Genomic DNA, 14,659 nt, shown 5'->3' on the forward strand with positions numbered 1-14,659 from the left:
AGAGAGTTGGAGATAATTTAGTTTGGATTTCAGGGGGTATATTTATGTAGTTTGCATCACTTCTGACCTTTCCTGCTCTATGGATGGATTTCATAAACACCCCTATGAACCCCTTTGTCTACTCACCTGGCGTCATGGCATGAAGTACAGGACCAGAGGCTCTATCCCAAGTACAGGACCTTATCCCATGGTGCCGGGCACCAGGAGTGTGCGGCAGAGGAGCAGAAACAAGGTCTGAAATGTTCAAGCCCGAAGGGCACCTGTGTAATACTGTTCTGGCCACCAGATAAGTAAGACTGTAGGTGGAAGACGCAGTTTTCACTGTTGCCAAGGTCTCTCCTGCAAGGAATATGGTCAATAAGGCAGGGTGTTTAATTATTAAGCACACCATATTGTTTTCTTTTCTTTTCTTTTTTTTAAAAGGAACCAGGTAATAAAGAATAGATCAGAATTAATTGTTTGTGGCAGGACTGTAGCAGGACTACACAAAGAATTATGTTTATAACAGCTTGTATACAAAGCAACAGTAGAATTTCCTCAGATATGACAATGCTCCTAAAAGCTTCATACCATTACCAAGAGTGACTTGCAATGTTGAAAGAAACTTTTCTAAGCTCTCAATAATAAAAACAAAATCTCATCCACCATGTTAGAGGAAAGACTGAATTATCTTTCAATTCTTTCTTTGAAAATATTAAGAATTGTTTTCATGAAGGTTATCAAAAGCATGTAATCAAAATAAGTAGGAAAAAAGTATTATAGAGATATATTAGGCATTAATTAGCAAACATATGATGTTATTTTGGTGGATTTATGATAGTTCTGGTATTTGTTGGTTTTTTAACTTATAAAAATTTCTGTGAGGACATATATGAGAATATTCTGTCATGAATGATAACAAATATATGCTACTATCACAGGGTGTTAATAATCAGGTGGGTTGGGGGAAAATATATAAAGGTAAGATGGGGCTATAGTTAGTAATATTTTGACAATTCTCTGTCATAGTTTGTAACAAATGTTTCACAACAATGCAAAAATGGTGGTGGGGAGATGTATGGGAGGCTGGTATGATATATGCATGTTTGTTTTGTAAATTCACAGCTTTTACTATATACTTATTGTTTATGTATATTCATGTATGAATAATATACCTCAATAAAAATTTAGTTAAAAAAACATAAATCTGTTTCAAACTAAAAAATTCTGTGATTTCTTTCCTCATTATAAATAAATTTTACTTTAATATTTAATTTTGCATTCAGAATTTTCATTTCCTTTTCCATAAAGAAGAGAACCATCAAATAGTATAGGCTCCATGTCCTACAAATCTGGATCTTAGCCTGCTTTAGAAAATATGTCTCAATATTAACTGTAGTCTTTCTTTTCCTATTATTCCTCATTCCTTCTTTGCCAGCTCTCATCAAGAAGATAGTTGTCTCTGTGCTCATTGCTTTGGGGGAAGATGTGACACAGTAGAAGGCAAAACATAGCCTGTCCATCTCTTTCTAGATTTGGGTTCTGAAAGCCAAACTCTTAGCAGGAGGAATGGTGCATAGACAAAATGTTCAGTAGAGATGAGATTTGAGGGGAGTGAGTGTCCCTGGTATGTTAGTTTAGGCTACTCTAGAAGAGGCAGGTGGTTTTTGGGGGATGTGAGAAGGAATGAAAGTGGGAGAGAGGTAAAGGTTGTTACAAGGATGGCGAGCTGGCCAACCCCTTGGGGGAATGGTTGCTCAACCCTGCCAGACCTTTTTGGAAGCCTCATGAAATACATCTCAGACTTGTCCACCTGTTGTAGGGGAAGCAAGGGCAAAGTATTTACCCATTGACTTTCTCTCTCATTGGTCAAATGTTATCCTGTGTTGGAAACTTAGTGGTGGAAGTGGTTCACTTTGGGTGTCCCATGTCCCTTCCAGAGAGAAGTCCCAGGGCAGGAAATGACAAAGAGACACTTTCAAGAAGCTGGTGGAGCATAGTGGAACCTGGCCACTGAGACAGTGGCTAGAACCTGAGTGGACTAATAACAGGGCAAGTCAGAAAGTTTGGAGTCTCAGGAGACAACTGTATGGATTGATGACATGGGGACACCAAAATGCCTTCTCACTACATTTGCCTCCTAGAACTTAGGCCTACCCCAAAGAAAAGAGGAGACTCCTCAATAAGTTAAGTTTCAGTTCCTGTGATCATAGCAGATTTCTGCTCAAAACAGAAATTAAGATGAATTTTAGTAAAGTAAAATTATGTTTTTGGCATATCTGGTATGTGGACTGAGAATCATACCTGCTACATTTATTTTCAGTAAATTCCTTCTCTTCCTTGCCCTTTTCTTTCTTTTTAACTTTCTTTTAATAATAAAAATGACATGTCATTTTAAATAAATAAACCCATAAACAAACATAATAAGTAAAATGGAAGATTCCTTTCATCACCCATCATCAGCCTCCTTTGCCCAGGCCATGCCCTGGTTCAGTAAATCTACCCCATTCCCAACAGCACCAATGATATCAACATAGAATAGTTTTCCTAATCCCATTCAAAGAATTGGAACCTATTGTTTAACACTGAAAACACTGAAGATGGCACTCAAAGGCTGGCTTTTAGGACAAAAGGGAATCAGGACAAAGCTTGTTCAGATGCTCTTGTTCCAGCCAGCTCTGTTGCTCTATTTTATATCTTTCTTTATTCCACCCCTCCATTATGCCCTCAATTTCAATGCAACAACGACAACAACAACAAACCCCCTTTGTATATAAAAGTGCCTAGTGAATGAGATAGGGCCAGAATGTCCTGGCTCTTGCACACACACCCTCTCTGTTTCTTCACTTACATATTCTCTGATCTCATAAGCTCCCTTATGATGTATTGGATACCGCCAGGCTCCAGGCACACCAAATCAGTGACACACACCCATTTTCCTTTCTCTTCTTCCATCTCCTCCCTACTAAAAGCCAGGAGAGAAATGGAGAAGGAAAAGGAGGAAATGAGAGAGTCGGAGAGAGAACAAAGGAAGGGCATAACTGGAGGTGGGGGACAGAGAAGCAAGACCAGTGAAGATAAGAGAAGCACATTCAATATCAGATCAGGCTTTAGGCTGCATGCAGTTCTTTAGAACTTCCTGTGTGGTCCCAGAAGCAAACACAAAGGGAAAAATCACATTCTGAATTGATGCTGTGATTAGAAGTAATATATTACATACCATCAAAGACCTCAAATAATTTTACAGTAGAAGCATATGAGAATAATCTAACCAAATAGTGACAGAGAAAATGAGTTTTCATAGCAGTCAGTATTTTTTAAAAAGCTGGATTGTTGTTCAATATAGATGGCACTAATCTATTTGAATAACTTACCTCTATAAGGTTGATCACTCATGATTGCAAAGCTTTAAGGCAGATTATATAAAGGCTTGACTATTGTGCAGTAGGTATCCACTAATGTTTTTGAATTATAAGACATATCTATTTCACAAGCACTTCCTATTTTGTTCCATGGGGTTTCTATTTTGACTTTACAGTGATACTGCTTTTTGGAAAGAAAAAAGCCATGATGTTATTTTTAAGAAGAAACAATAACTTTAAATCACTGAAATTATGACAATAACAACAAATATTGTGAATTAGTTGAAAACGGTGGTTGAATGTTATTGGTATTCACCTTTAGGTCTATTGTGCAAAAAACTGACTTGCTTGAAAAGGAATGTTTTGTTGAATTGAAGTTAATTTAAGGAAAATGAGAGGAAAGCTTGAGGTGATTCTAAGTGTTTCTGGATGGAAGACTACTTTATTAGGGTTCTTCAGAGAAACAGAACCAACAAGATGAATATGCATCTGTATATACTAGTATGTGTATGTCTGCATATATGTGTGTGTGTGTGTGTGTGTGTATTAGAGAGAGAGAGATTGTTGTAAGGAATTGACACACAAATGTGGGGACTGGCAAGTCTGAACTCCATAAGGCAGGCTGCAAGTTGGAAACTGATAAAGGTGAAGCCTAAGTCTTTAGTCAGAATTCCCCAAGGGAAGCTGGCTGGCTGGGAATTCCAGCAAGATCCAGTGCTGAAGTTGAGTTCAAATTCCTCTTCTCATCTATAGAATCATCAGTTCTGGCTTTTAAAACCTCCAATTAATTGGATGAGGAGATGGCCTGCCTTGCTGAGGACAATCTCCTTTGTTCACCTTTGATGGCAACAACTGATTATAGATGCAAATCCCATCTCAAAAACCTTTACATTAACAAGCAGGCCAGTACCTGACCCAACAACTGGATGCCAAACCTTAGCCAAGTTGACACATGAAATGAACCATAGTCACTTCTTATGGCATAATTGATGGTACATGATCCCCCCTCTAGAAGACATTCAGATAAGTCCTGCCTAGTGACACTATCTTATCCAACTTAATGGCACTTTCTGTAACCAAACTGTCTCAGTGTCAATGACTTCAACATACATCAATGTTCACAAGCTCACTGGATTCAGAGAGCCTACTGTGATTAAGTTCATGTGTCAACTAGGTTAACTTTTGGTGTCCAGATGTTTGGTTAAGCAAGCACTGGCCTGACTGTGAGAACATTTCATGGACTTAAGTCATGGTAAATTGATTTCATCTATGGATGATAACATCTACAATCAACTGAGGAGATTGCCTTCAACAATAAGAGAAGTCTCATTCAATAAGTTGAAAGCCTTAAAAGGAGAAGTGATGATTTCAGCAGTTAAGAAGAGAGAATTTCCATCTCTACTTCTGTCAGTCAGCTTCTTCTGGGAAATTCATCAAAAACCTTTATTGTAGTTCCCAGCTTATGGCCTGCTCTATGGAATTTGGATTTGCCTATCCCTACTGTCACATCAGATATTTCTTATTTTCAAATCTCATAATATTTACAGATATCTACTATTGTTTCTGTTTCCCAGAGAGTCCTGACTAATATACTCACTTAGATGAAACACAACTTACTCTTAGATAAAGCATAAAACAGTTGAAAATCAAATTTCTGCTATATGAATGACAGCTTGGTATAACAGAATATGGGAGCTTGGGGGACAGAGATCACACAGTCATAGGTTAGCTGTGTGATTCCAGGCAAGTTATTTAATCTTTGAACACCTTTATTCATCTCACAGTAGAATTAATGAAATAATGTATCTAAAATGCCAATCATGGCACATGATAAACAATGGGTTTATATCAGCTCTCAAGAACTGATTGATAAATTACCAGGAATTTTGAAAGCCAGTCATTAAATATAGGCATTATTTAAAAATAAATTATATTTACTTATAATTAAATAAATTACATTTAAAACAAAGTTAATACATAACAAAACTTATCACTTGCTAATGATTTTATTATATTTTGCCATTGTCTATGCTTTGCTGTTATTTGTATCTGTTGTATCTGTATGATGAAAATACTATATAATGGGGTTCCACTGCACATTTCTTTCCAGCTATGTGTTCAGTGATGTCATGGTGGTAGACTGAAACCATGGTGGGAGTATTTACACCACAGATACTAGTAAATGCTACAAATCAGGGTCCCCCTCCCCAAGAGAGCTGGTTGTTAAACATTTATCCATGTACCACTGCCAACAGCAGACATTAGTTTCCTTTCCTTTAATGCATGTAAAGTGTCTGGCAGTGTACATGGCACCCAGAATGTGCTGGGGAAATGTTAGTCACCTTTGTTCCTAACTAGAGGAATTAATCAGATACTTAGAAGTGTCAGGTGCCTTAGACATTATCTCATTCAGTTCTCTTGGTGACCCAGAGAGGTAAAGTGGTTTGTCCAAGGTCATTTGACGATTTAGGGACAACCCCTGAGACTCACAGACCCATGCCTAACCTTGATGATTTCCAGGGTCTTGCCTTCCTTTCTTCAAAGTCAGAGTAATTATCTCCATCTGGTGGCTCTGGAACTAATTGGGGTAGGTAATAATGAAGAGGGATTTAGGAGCTCCAGCTTGACATTTGGAGTTCAGCATAAATCCCACATGGTCCTATTTTGTGCTCCCATTTTGGTAGCTCATCTGGAAACTTATTGTGGGGTCTCAGTATCCTGCTTGGGATCTCTGTTGCTCCCTCTGCTGGAGCCCTTGTCTTGCAGGGAGGCCCTTGCCTTGATCATGCCATGCCAAGCTTCCTCTGCAGGGACTGCAAACCTGCCTGGAGTGGATCCTTGCTACCTGTTGCCACCCAGAGTGAGTCGGTCTCAGAATGTCCCTTGTACCTGGATACACAGTTGGCAGGCTTCATATCACTGGTTAGACTCAGCCTCCTGCTGCAGACCTAGGCCATGCTGGGACCCAGGGTCACAGATTGCCACACACGGCCTATTTGTTCCCACAATTGGCCTGCTGCGCTGGGTTCCCTCCTCCCAGCCCCTCCACTGTCCCTGTGAGCAAGTCTGACTCTAGGTCACAGACCCTCCTAGTCATCTCTGTTCTCCTGTGGTTGGCTGAGTCATGGAAGGCCCTGCCAAAAAATATGACAATAAAACTGCAAGGCAGAGCTAGCTCCACCAGACATTCATCATAATATAAAACCTGTATAATTAAAACAGTGTGGCACTGGCTCCTTGGAGAAGTGGATAATTCCAGAGGTAGGACATGGAAAATAGAAGATGAACCTGGAGTATCTTATGATCATATTTCTTGGGGAAGCACTAGAGGCTATCCCACTAAAATCAGGCACAGGGGCAGTTTCATCAACTTTCAAATTCACAGTCCACATGCTCTATCGATTATTACAAAGAGAGCGCCAGCAAACCAAGGCCCACAAACTAATCGCTTCACTGCCACCTGTTTTTAAAAATAAGGTTAACTGGAACACAGCAGTACCCATTTGTTTATGTATTGTCCCTGGCTGCTTTCAGGCAGAGTTGAGTAGTTGTGACAGAGACTCTATGGACCGCAAAGCCTAAAATACTTATTATCTGGCCCATTAGAGAAGTGCTGATGCCTGATCCTGAGCACTGAAAAGGAAGGAAAGCTTCCTAACTCCTTTTATGAAACAAGTATAACACTGATACTTAAGCTGGATAAAGATCGTACAAAGAAAGAAAACTACAGATCAATATCACTCATGAATAGGGGGCAAAAACCCTAAAGAGAATAGTAGCAGAGTCAGTGCTTCCCATAAACCTCACTGGTGTTTAATTTTTTTGAGCAGAAATTTAGTAATTTGGTTCAGTGCCACACTTTGTTGCCATTGTGATGTGTTGCCATTGGTGGTAGTGGTTTTGGATTTTTGGAGTCACTCTACTTAGTGCTGGGGATGAAAAAACAAACAGATTGCAAACTGATGCCCTCTGTGTGCTTGTCGTCAGTGGGGGAAATGGACACTGAAAAGAATTCACTCAAAAGTTGTGGTATTGGGAGCGGATGTAGCTCAGTGGCTGAGTGCTTGCTTCCCATATACATGGTCTTGAGTTCAATTCCTGGTTCCTCCTAGAAAAAATAAGTTGTGGTATTAATAAGGGTGTAAATGGGGAACTGGCCAGGGGTTGCAGGAGAGACAGCTCCTTGAGAATAAGTGCCATGCATTGCACACTATCATGCACTTGCACCCTGCAATGAGCTGGCGCGAGCCCCCCATGGTTTGACCCTTTGCATTATGTATTGTCATGTTCCTTGTGCCTAGTCCTGAGACTGGTGCCAAACTACTGATGGGTAGACACTTTAAGTGATACACCATTGCATTCCTTGTGCCCACCACTGAGTCTGGCACAAAGCCCCTTGAGGATCGATACCTTGCATTTTGGACACTGTTACACACGCCCAGTATTGAACCTGACACTCCATCCCTTGAAGCAGGCACTTTGCATTGTGCATTGTCTTGTTCTTTTTGCCCAATACTGAGCTTGCACTTAGCTCCCTGTGGGTAGGCCTCTTGCATTGTGCACTGCTGCTTTCTTTATGCCTTGCACTGAGCAGGTGCTTCAGTCCTGAAGGGTAGGTACTTGCATTTTGCAGTGTGCAGTCCTTGGATATGTGACTTGAGTCTAGCACTCACCTCCTTAAGGGCAGTAGGCATCATATGCTGTCCAGATCTTTGTGCCCAATTCTGATTTGGGCATTCAACTCCTTGTGTGTAGGTACCTTGTGTTGTGCACTGTCACTTTCTTCGTGCCCTCAAAGAGCTTGGCCTGCAAGATAGTCACTTTCCTTGTACACTGGCACATTCATTGGGCCCAGTTGCAAGACTGGCAAACAGTTTCTTGAATGTGGGCCCCTGGTATGAGGTATTGAGTGTTCCTTGTGCCCAGCACTGAGTCAGGTACCCAAAGGGCACTCAGTACATACTTTTGAATGTTATTTGGAATGATTCTCATTTGAGCCAGGAAGGATCAGCAGGGCTTACCCAGGTAAATGCTGGACAACAGGGAATTCTAGGTAAAGGATAGCCTATAAAAGGTGTGGCTATAATTGTGAGCTCTTGCATTTATACCTTTTATACCTGCCTCCTAGTATCTCCCTTCTGGTGTTTTGACCATCCTGGCAGATGGGCCATGGAGATGCACTGCTGACTGCTTGCAGAGGTGTCTACTTCCTTTTGGGTGCTTGAGACCTCAGTTGCACTCCCAGTAGAATGTGTGCCCTGCTAATTTGTGAGATAGGCTCAAAGAACTTTCTTGGAGATAACTTACTAGGCTCAAGAATAAGCAGAACAAGAAATAACTTACTTTAACTTATTTTCACAGTTTTTCCCCTATTCTACCTGGTGAGAGGTTTTTGTTATTTCATGGTTTTCTGATGAAAGATGTCATGGGTGGGAAAATCTTCAGCAACTCCTGAAGTGTCAGAAAATTTCAAAGAGGAGAGAGAACATGCTTTGAAAGCTGAAGAGAAAACCCTTCTCTCTTCTGAATGCCCTTCACAGCCTCAAGTCTGGTCTTTGGCTTTTGAAGTTTTGTTATCTTTCAAGCTTAATTCCTCTTGGAGTGTGACCAACTTTCTAGAGAGGCTACATTTTTTCAAAAGGAATATTGAAACCACGGCCCTTCCATGGGAATAGGGATTAGCATTCCTGGACCTTTTCTCTCTTTAGCACTTGCTCTCTGCAAAAGCACAGACCTGTGGCTCCTGTCCTATTGTTTCTCAACTGAATTGACAAGGCTGAGCAAAGTGAATGCACTGAAGGGGTACCCCCTCCACCCTGGCAATCCTGTTGAGAACAAGTTGAGGCCCAGCTGTACGAGATTTTACCTCTCAGAGGTGAAGAGGCCCCCTACTATTTTCTGAGGTTCCAGGTGTATTGAAAAATAAGGTAAGTCAAAATGTGTGGTATGCAGCAGAGGTTTTCTGGGGCTACAGTCTAATTTCATCTGGTGGCAATGTACTAGTCCAAGGTTGGCCAATTTGTCAATGGGAGGCTTGGAGCCAATGGCCCTCCTTGCCTTTCCTTCCCCAAGCCCATGATGGGCCCTGTGCTAAACATACATATCTAAGAGCACCCATATTGGTAGTCTCTGAGCTGGTATTGTATATTAAAAGCTATTTTGCAGCAAATACTGTACTTCTGAGATTCTTGATACTATGGAAATAATGAATTCAATATTTTTCATTCACATTTTTTTTAGCACTTACGATGGTATGAAATCTGAGTCTAGACCCTGCAAGGGATATGGAGATGGAGATGACATAAAACTTGTTAGTTTCTTATAATACAGAAGAGTACAGGAGAAATGCCAAAGAAAGACATTATTTTTATTGTGCTGTGTTCACTAAAGCGAAAGGTCAACACCTACATTTTAGAATACTGGCTTTCAACCTGGGAAGTATATCAGAATCATTTTGGCAATTAAAAAAAAAAATTCCCAATGCCCGGCTTCACCCCAGGCTACTTAAATAAGGATCTCTGGAGATGTGATTGCAACATCAGTATTTTTCAACACTGCAGAGGTGATTCTAATGGGCAGCCTGAGTTGAGAAATATTTTAATTAGCAAGAGTTGGTATAAAAAGGATTCACCTTTACTCAGGTAACTTAAAACTTCCATGTCCTATTTTTTTCTAAACCAGGTACACTCTTGTATTTTCAGCGTCTCTAAGCTTTTTCTCTTTACTTGACATCTCTTTCAGTGAAGAAAAGTATAAGCCAAGAAGCCACAGTTCTTTCAATTTTCACATTTAATTCTATTAATGAAAAGGATGTATACAATATGGCAGAATGTCTTGCCTATGTGCCAAGGTGCCTGGGTGAATGTGAATGGGTTAGAGATGTGCCAAGATAAATTAATCTACTCAGAGGAGAAACTGATGCCCTCAAAGCAGCAGCAGGGCTGGAGAGCCAGGGAATCCCCAGGGTCAGTAATAATAGCTTTGGTGTTTATCCCAGATTGCCAAACAAGTATTATCATACTTTATGTGTGCTGTGGCATGAAAAAACATGGGAAACCCTTCTCCCTGACCCTGTGTTGTCAACCAGATTTTATGGTTTCTCCCTGGTACTTTTAAGAAAAGGCTATGGTTTTCCTTCCCACTTTCTACTTTCTTCATCAAGAATTGTTACAATAGCAACGATTCTCACTGAGGGTATAATCACTGCAATAGTAAGAACCGCTAAGTTACATGATGGGGATTGGAATCCTGGGATCTGGTCCCAGCTTTGCCATTGCCCATTATGCAATTTGGAATGATCACTGAACCTTTCTATATTTGTTTTCTCCTCTGTAATACAAGGGGTAGAATTCACATAAGCATTTCTTTTGAATTAGTTGTGAGCTACTGAAATGGCAGCTCAGTGGGTAGACATTTACCCTATAATACATGTGTCCTGACCGATGTAGCTATATTGACTTAGGTATTTGGGCCAAGCTTTTTCATATATTCACAGCTGCTTCCTCTTCATTTTTGCATTTTCCAAGATCATTCATGTATTAAAATGTTCCCTGAAAGATTTGCTTGTATCTATATGATATGACTAAAACAACTGAGACGCAATAATCAACTGGATTTATAGAACGACAATTTCAGTTTGTGGGTATTTTCACCATACTAGGGTAGAAATAAGTGGTAGAATAACCATGGTCTGGTTATTCCATAATTAGCTTCAATCATTCCTTAATTAATACCTATTAATGACTTCTTAAAATGTTTCAAAGCAAATAAAAGTGTTTCTTCTAATCTATAACTGGGGAGTTATTATGCATATGTAGATTCCTGTTCTCCAGAGTGCTTGTCTCCTATGAATTGTCTACATCTCTTTGAATCCACCATATTGTTTCTGGCACTTTCCTAACCTAAGATGCTTTAAAATGCAAAAGAGGTAGAATTCATGAGTACTTTAAAAAAATCAGTGAACTAAGCTCTTCACCTTTAATAACATAAAATCCTAAAAAATGAATAACCAGAGTATTGGTTTAATATGATTAAAGTGGAAATTAGGTTATTATTTGGTTATTATTTTTGAAATTCATGCTTAATTAAGAGTAAAATTTAGGAGCTTAAAAAAACAAATTTAGGAATACATGTTGAGGGATAAGCGTTCTTTAAATAAAAATAAACAGAAGCCAACATCTACTGCCTCACTATTGTATATTACAAGTCACAGAGGAGCAAAGTGACTTAAACAGTCCATTCTATTAGCTGGCATAAGAAGGCTTTGAAGAGTAGAGCTTGAAGATAGCCCTTAGTTCTTAGCATTTATGTCTATTGGAGGGGAGCAGGTATAGCTCAGTGGTTTGAGTGCCTGTCTCCCATGTACTCGGTCCCAGGTTCAATCCCCAGTACCTCCTGAAAAAAAAGTCTATTGGGACAACAGGGAGCCCTGTAAAAACCTTCACTGTTTCCACTGGTGGGGTTGTGTCTGACTATCTTCTGGATTGGTCACCAGATGTCTATTATTTGTATGACGGACTACAGAATCTCCCAGGGAGAACTCAATCTAAGGGAAAAGACAGATAAGCTTAATCTAGCAGTAGAGGCTTCATCATCATAGGGTAAGAGCGATTCATTTATTCAATCTGTGGATGTTTATTGGATGCCTCTCATGAGAATCTGAGTTTAATATGGTACCTGTTACCCAGATTTATCTTCTACTCCAGTCTGGCTCTATGGAGAGGGAAGAAGATTCTGAACATAGAAACTGAAAGAGCTGCTTCGTGGATATTTCCATAGAATATTTTGGTACTTTTTAAAGGGAGTGTAACATAAAAAGGACAGAAATCACCGCCCCAGTGGTATTTAATTTTAGGTGATTATTTGACTATGGCATCCAGTTGTTTGGTCAAACACTAATCTAGATGTTGCTGTGAAGGTATTTTGTAGATGTGATTAACATCTACAACTGGCTGACTTTAAGTAAAGGAGATTACCCTAAATATTAGTGAACCTCATCCAATCCAGGCTTTAAGATAAAAAAAACTGAGATTTCCCAAAGAAGGAACTCTACCTGAAGACTTCAATATCAACTCTTGTCTGAGTTTCTAACCTGCCAACCTCCCCTTTGGATTTTGAGCTTGCTAGTCCCCACAATCATGAGAACTAAATCTTTAAAATAAATCTCTTTATATATATATAAATGTATACATATATTATATGTACATATAAAGTAACATCTGTCTCTATGTATATGTAATATAAATGTAGATATAGGGTATATATATAGATACCTGTATGTATGATACACATGAATCCTATTGGCTCTGCTTCTCTGGAGAACCCTGCCTGATACATGTTCTTCTCTCCCCACACACACTGTCATAGGTGATTTAGTGTCTCATTGGTGTCTCTGACAATAGCTCTCTGGGGAAGCCACATGCCTGGCAGAGGAGGCGGCTGATGGGTGCCCTGTGGTGTTGACTGGCTGATGTGTCAACAGAGCTAAGTTGCTGCCAGGGACTCCTGGAAATGCTTTAGGGAGCACATGGCAGGGCTGGGGCCCATGTGGGGTGTAGCAGTTTGATATAATTGATGAATTCCAAAAAGAAATATTGGATTATGCTTGTAATCTTATCTGTACCTGGGCATGATTGAGTTATGATTCGGGCGTTGCATCCCCACCTCTTGGTGGGTGGGAACTCACAGATAAAAGGCATGGCAAAGAACAGAGTTGAGAGCTTTTGATGCCAGGGTTTCTGATGTTGGAGTTTTGATGTTGGAGTTTGATGCTGAAGACTTAATTAAGCTGGAGCCCCAGGAAGTAAGCTCCCAGAGGAGAGAGAAGTCAGTCCCAGGAAGAAAGGAACCTTGAACCCAGAGAAAAGCAAGACCCAGGAATGTAGGAACCCGAGAAGCCTGAACCCTCACAGTCATTGGCAGCCATCTTGCTCCAAATAGACTTTGGTGAGGGAAGTAACTTATGCTTTATGGCCTGGTATCTGTAAGCTTCTACCCCAAAGAAATATCCTTTATGAAAACCAACCAGTTTCTGGTATTTTGCATCAGAATGCTTTTGGCTGACTAATACAGAATTTGGTACCAAGGAGTAGGGAAGTGCTTTTGCAATTACTGAAATGCTGGAACAGATTTATAAATGGGTAAGGGGTATTTTTTGGAGGAATTGTGAAATGCTTGGAAGAAAAGACCTACAGTGCTTTAAGAGACCATTGATAGCAATATGGATGCTAAATATGATGCCTTAGAAGTGAATGCTGAAACTATTATTGGAAACTGGGAGGAAGGCAATCGTGTTTTAAAGTTGTAGAGAATTCTTGGTGTTTTATGGAGGGCAGAATTTGAAAATGGAGAGCCTGGGCATTTAGCTGAAGAAATTTCCCAAGTAAACCTGGAGAATGAGGCTTGGCTTCTGCTTGCAGTTTATAGCAAAATGCTAGATGAGAGTGATATGCTAAGGATGGAACTGTCAGGCACAAAGACAAGAGAGACTGGAAATTCCAAGCCTCTGGAGATCAAGTTTCCCAGATGAAAGTGCCCCATTGGATGGCTTAACTAAACTTGGAACTTGTAAATCAGGATTGAACTTGCAGTTATGTCAGAAAGACTTGTGGAAAGTCTTACTGTCTGATGGCTTGGACCCCTGCTTCCTGCATGCTAAACTAACAGACTTTTTGAGAGAGCTATATGAACAAAACCACTGTCAACCTGGAATAAAAAGGACATGGAAAGGAAAGATTGAAGGAGAAACAACTTCAAGAGGAAAACCATGGAAGCTGAGATCTGGAATTAGGACATCACCTTGGGCCAAGAGAGGAACCCCAGCCGTGTGTACAGATAGGGTGAGTTTGCCCCAGCAGTTGAAGATGGTGGATTTTCCCATCTGATATTCTGGGAGAGTTTTGCGACTACAGGTTACAGAGAGAGTGGAGCACATTCCCCAAGGATTCGGGTGGCTAAGGTCAACACCCCTCAGGTCTGAGAGGGGTGGACCTGTCCCCCAAAGGTTAGGGAAGGCCAGGTGGTCAACTCGTTGCTCTGAGAGGGTTGAGCCTGTATGCTAAAGGTTAGGGGGAATGTTGTCTTCACATCACTGTGCTATGGGGGTTAAGACTCTAACCCAGAGATTGGGTGAGCTATGGCAATCACCCCAACACTCTTGGAGAGAGAGGTCTGGAGCTCGGTCAACACCCAGATGCTTGATGAGGGTGGAACCAAGAAAATGGCTATTGGTCAAGCATGTGAAAAGTGTGTGTTTCCACAAGGCCTCAAGAAGAAGAAACCATCATCTTAAGAATGACTCTCAGATTTTGAAATCGAAT

This window comes from Dasypus novemcinctus, chromosome 11 (genome assembly GCF_030445035.2).
Source record: "Dasypus novemcinctus isolate mDasNov1 chromosome 11, mDasNov1.1.hap2, whole genome shotgun sequence".
Taxonomy (NCBI): domain Eukaryota; kingdom Metazoa; phylum Chordata; class Mammalia; order Cingulata; family Dasypodidae; genus Dasypus; species Dasypus novemcinctus.